Genomic DNA, 5,888 nt, shown 5'->3' on the forward strand with positions numbered 1-5,888 from the left:
ATTTAGGTAAATATCATTAAGGACTCTGGGCTTCCTCAGTGGCTCAGTGGTAAAGAATCCATCTGCAGTGTAGTATCTGCGGGAGACCCATGGGTCAGGAAGATCCCCTGGAGGAGGGCATAGCAACCCACTCCAGTACTCTTGCCTGGAGAACACCACAGACAGAGGAGCCTGGCGGGCTGCAGTCCATGTGGTCACAAAGAGTCGGATACGACTGAAGTGACTGAGCACACAAGCACAAAAAACTTTCATAATTTAAAGAAATGATCCCTAATCCACATTTACTTGCACAATTTCTAATTTCTCTCTCTTCAAATAGGGAAGATGGACAGAGAGGGAACCTGGAGTCAAATTCCTCCTCTTTGAGACCAGTGGGCTTGGACAGAGGAGTTAGTGTTTTGGGGGCCTCCCCAGCTTGGCTGCACACTCTAACAAGAAGCCTGGCAAAGGTCAGGTTCTATCTGAAGCAGTGCTTGCCTGTGCTTAGCTGTGCACTCTAGACAGGAGGAATCTTTATTTTCCCATAGATTGCTGCCTGAAAATAGGGGAGGATTCTTTACCTGCAAGCTCCCTCTGGCTAACTATTCCATGGGTAAGAACACTGCCAAAGAATGTTCAAACTACTGCACAGCTACCCTCATTTCACATGCTAGCAAGGTAACACTCAAAATCCTTCAAATTACGCTTTAACAGTATGTGAATCGAGAACTTCCAGATTTACAAGCTGGATTTAGAAAAGGCATAGGAACCAGAGATCAAACCTCCAACATCCATTGGATTGTAGAAAAAGCAAGAGAATTCCAGAAAAACATCTACCTCTCCTTTATTGACTATGCTAAAGCCTTTGATTGTGTGGATCACAAAAAACTATAGAAAATTCTTAAAGAGGTGGGAATACCAGACCACCTGCCAGCCTCCTGCTAAACCTGTATGCAGGTCAAGAAGCAACAGCTACAACCAGACATGGAACAATGGACTGGTTCAAAATTGGGAAAGGAGTATGCCAAGGCTGTATATTGTCACCCTGCTTACTTAACTTCTATGCAGAGTACATCATGTGAAATGCCAGACTGGATGAAGCACAAGCTGGAATCAAGATTGCAGGGAGAAACATCAATAACCTCAGATACGCAGATGACACCACTCTTATGGCTTCTAGCGAAGAAGAACTAAAGAGCCTCTGATGAAAGTGAAAGAAGAGAGTGAAAAAGCTGGCTTAAAGCTCAACATTCAAAAAACGAAGATCATGGCATCTGGTCCCATCACTTCATGGCAAATAGATGGGACAACAGTGGAGACGGTGACAGACTTTATTTTCTTGAGCTCCAAAATCACTGCAGACACTGGCTGCAGGCATGAAATTAAAAGCTGCTTACTCCCTGGAAGGAAAGCTATGACAAACCTAGACAGCATATTAGAAAGCAGAGACATTACTTTGCCGACAAAAGTCTATATAGTCACAGCTATGTTTTTTCCCGGAGTCCTGTACTGATGTGAGAGTTGGACCATATGGAAGTCTAAGCAACAAAGAATTGATGCGTTTGAACTGTGATGTTGGAGAAGACTTTTGAGAATCCCTTGGATTGTAAGGAGATGAAATCAGTCAATCCTAATGTAAGTCAACCCTAAATATTCATTCAAAGGACTGATGCTGAAGCTGAAGCTCCAATACTTGGGCCACCTGATGGGAAGGGCTGACTCACTGGAAAAGACCCTGCACTAGGAAAGATTGAGGGCAGGAGGAGAAGGGGACGACAGAGGATGGGATGGTTGGATGGCATCACTGACTCGATGGACATGAGTTTCAGCAAGCTCTGGGAGTTTGTGATGAACAGGGAAGCCTGGCGTGCTGTAGTCCGGGGGTCACAAAGAGTTGAACATAGCTGAGCCACTGAACAACAATAGAAAATGCTGTGGTCTGACAAGCTAGGCCACAGGCCTCCGGCAGGAAGGAGACAGAAATGAGGTTTGATGCTGGGGAGGTTAGCAGTGACTCATGAGCAGACTGTCCAAGTTCAAGGGAAGGCCCAAGTACCAGGGGTCAGTGCTCTAATAGTATAGTAAATACAAAATTCTCTTAATCTCTTTATCTGCAAGTTCTCAGCATTCAGGTTTAAACTATGGGGCTGTCCAGTGTATTTAAAGTTGTTGAACATATTCTTTCCCACATGGCTGCCACCAGTCGCCAGTCTTTTTTAGTTTTGTTTTTCTGTCTCAGTCGGCATCATGTACGATCTTAATTCCCCAACCAGGCATCGAAACTGTGCCCCCTGCATTGGAAGTCAGGGAAGTTCCAACCAGTCTTTTCTTTGCCATGCTGCTCAGCTTACAGGATCTTTGTTCCCCAACCAGGGATCGAATCCAGGCCCACAGCAGTGAAAGCACCAAGGCCTAAGCATCGGACCACCAGGGAATTCCCCACCAGTCATTTCTGGCCAAGCTATAGCTCCTCTCTGCACTAACGCAAAAAGTGTCTGTGCGGCCCTGCCACACACGTGGGGCTCAGGGAGTCACATTCCATCTTCCCTTTTTGGGGGAGTAACTTTCAGATCCATGTCAAGTCTCCAATTGGTCTAAATATGGACTCCATTCTCCTACAATACTACAAATGTTCTCTATGGATAAATTAATTACTATCACTGTGGTGACACTAGTGGTAAATAACCGACCTGCCAACTCAGGAGACATAAGAGATGGGGGTTTGATCCCTGCGAAGATACCCTGGGGGAGGACATGGAAACCCACTCCAGGATTCTTGCCTAAAGAAGCCCATGAACAGAGGAGCCTGGCTGGCTATAGTCCATAGGGTCACAATGAGTTGGACAGGACTGAAGTGATTTCGGTTGCATGGACTAGATAAAAACATATAAAGGGCTTCCCTGATGGCTCAGTGATAAAGAAGCCACCTGCAATGCAGGAAATGCAAGTTCAATCCCTGGGTCAAGAAGATGCCCTGGAGAAAGAAATGGCAATGCACTCCAGTATTCTTGCCTGGGAATTCCGTGGATAGAGGAACCTGGTGGGCTACAGTCCAAAAGGGTCACAAAGAGTTGGACACAACTTAGCAACTAAACAATAACAAGGATTTCTATCAAGGGAGAGACTTGAAAAAAAACGTATAAAACATAAAATTTACCATTTTTAGTACACAGTTGTGTGGCATTAAACATATTCACAAATTGTGCAGCTATTACTGCTGCCCTTTTCCAGAAGATTTTAATTTTCCCAAATAGAAATATGTGCACATTGAACAAAAACTTCCTGTTACCTCCTCCCTCGGGGGGTTACCTTAAACGGTTTTGATTTCCACAGAACCTGTAGTTGTTTTTACACCTTGTTTAAAAGACTTTGTTATTTCATTTATTTAACAAACATTTATTGGGCAACCGTGCTGGGTGAAATCAAATAAATACCTGAAGGAACTTGCAGCAAAAGAGCTTACAATGAACTGAGGTAGATAAATTATATCAGCGCAGTGTGATAAATGCAAAAATAGAAAAAGAAGAAGAGAGAACCGGCTAGAGACCTAGTGTTTATAGAACACAAACTGTCAGACTGCACCAGAGTGCTTATGCATTTCCTTTCTCTTCATAACAGCCCTGTAAAGTAGTTGCCTCGGTGGTAAAGAATCTGCCTGCCAATGCAGAAGACCCAGGTTCGATCCCTGGGTCAGGAAGTTCCCTTGGAGAAGGAAATGGCAACCCACTCCAGTATTCTTGCCTGATAAATCCCAGGGACAGAACAGCCTGGTGGGTTACAGTGGATGGGATTGCAAAAGAGTCGGACACAACTTATGGGCTAAACAACAACAACAAAGTAGTTACTCAGCTAAATTTTCCCTGTTTTTCAGATAAGCAATCTGAAACATAGAATGATCTAGCAAGTTGTCTACAGGAGCTCAGCAGCTCAGGGTGTAGCAGAAGGGGCAAGCCCTAAACAGACAGGAGTTCTGGGTGCCAATCCAACTCAGACAGTTAGACTACTTTCTTGCCCCAGGATAGGAAGAAGGCAGAGTGGTTTGTATTCAAAACTACTAACCTAGGAATGTGTATGGAGGAAGGGAGCAGAGGGAAATAGTAATAAGAAAGGACTGAAGATGTAAGTCTTGGATAAGATTCCTCTAGGCTGGGAGGGAGAGAGTCAAAGATAATGGGTGGGATTCTCACAAGTGCACCTGTGTTCTAGCACTATTGATGGTGTGTGTGTGTTAGTCTCTCAGTTGGGTCCAACTCTTTGCAACCCTGTGGACTGTAGCCCATCTGGCTCCTTTGTCCATGGAATTCCCCAGGCAAAAATACTGGAGTGGGTAGCCATTCCCTTCTCCGAGGGATCTTCTGGACCCAGGGATTGAACCCAGTTCTGACACATTGCAGGCAGATTCTTTACCATCTGAGCCACAAGGGTGAAGGTGGAAAATTCTCATATATAAGTGCACAAAAGGTGGAGTGTGGGCAGAGAGGACTGTAGCATCACATAGGTAGCAAATATGAGTAGATCTCCCCCAATACAAAGCAGAATATGATGCTTCCATGCCTTGATCAATGCTTTGCTCTGGGCTTGGAGAGATCCTCCTTTCTTGTCTACTTGCTGATCTTCTATTGTCAGAGCAAAATTGCACCAAAGTTAAACAGGTAAAGAAGATCTAATTCAAAGCTACTGCAATAGAGGAGAGGATCCAGAACCAAGTCCGAACCCAACTAAACAAAGGGCAGAAGTGTTTTTAAGAGCAAGATGAACAAGTAGAAGAGTGCTGGGGGACTTTAGAAGGAGGCTGGTCAATGGGATATTTCCAGCATTGACCTCTTTCTGAGTTTGTCAAGTTTTCTCTATGATCAGGCTATGTATTTGTCAATTGGTGCCATAGAATTTCGGCTCCTCCCTTCCACAGAGACTGGGCATCAGGGCACCATATTCCTTGATGATTACGAGTCAAAGGAACGGTTCTCAGGTCCTTGAGAAACAGAGTCTTGGGTTGTAAAACTGGCAAGGGGATTTTATGAAGGTTTATATATCAAGGGGCAGGAAAAAATGGACAACTACAAGTGCTCTAAAGTAATTGCTCTAAGAAAAGGGAGATCAGTGCCGAGAGTCAGAAGCAAGTCTTTGTAAAGTTCAGTCAAACTCAGGGGAACCTTAAGGCCATCTTGGTCACTTATTTTTTTTTTAATTTTTAAAATTTTAAATTTTTGTCCACACCACATGGCTTATCGGATCTTAGTTCCTTGACCAGGAATTGAACCTGGGCCCTCGGTAGTAAAAGTACAGAATCCTAACCACTGAACCACCAGGGAATTTCTGGTGATTTATTTTTAAGTCCCACTTTTTTAATGACTGAAAATATGACACATCTCCTGATTCTCTTTCTTCCCCCATCCCTAATTTTTTACTTCAAAGTCTATAGAAATTCTGATTCTTGTCCATGCATCCATCACCAGAATACTGAACTACAAGTATTGATTTATCTATTTGAGATATTTGAAGCAGGGACAATATCTTATTCCATCAATTAGTACAATGATGATCACATGGTTGGAAATAAATATTTGCTAAACTAAACTCTTACCAAAACTCATGCAGGCTATTCCAATTTTTTTCACTGATTGACCTTTCCATCAAAGTGGCTAATTGCATCAATAAATGCATTTACTTTTCCCTCATCTACTCACCACATATGACTTGCTTTTGTTTTGTTCTGTTTGTTAATCTGAATAGTCTCCTTGTGTCCTTAGGTTGAGTGACCAGAATTCTAATAAGATACTCTACCACTCAGTTTGGGCCCAGTTCAAAGATTGAATGATCTTTTGCCAAATTTGCAGGTTTGGCAGTAAATTCTCCACTTTCTCTGTTAGTGACGCTCATGAATGGTAATACCAAAAAGAACCTTCATG

General features: G+C 43.3%; 1 non-coding gene across 1 annotated transcript; it reads right to left on the bottom strand.

The window, feature by feature from the left end:
• Positions 1-5,218: 5,218 nt before the first annotated feature.
• On the bottom strand, positions 5,219-5,291 carry TRNAK-UUU (transfer RNA lysine (anticodon UUU)). Its single transcript has one exon. It is a non-coding gene; the product is annotated as a tRNA-Lys (tRNA).
• Positions 5,292-5,888: the final 597 nt, after the last annotated feature.

The sequence above is a fragment of the Giraffa tippelskirchi genome, chromosome 7 (genome assembly GCF_054371585.1).
Source record: "Giraffa tippelskirchi isolate mGirTip1 chromosome 7, T2T-mGirTip1v1.2.pri, whole genome shotgun sequence".
In the NCBI taxonomy this organism is placed as follows: Eukaryota; Metazoa; Chordata; class Mammalia; order Artiodactyla; family Giraffidae; genus Giraffa; species Giraffa tippelskirchi.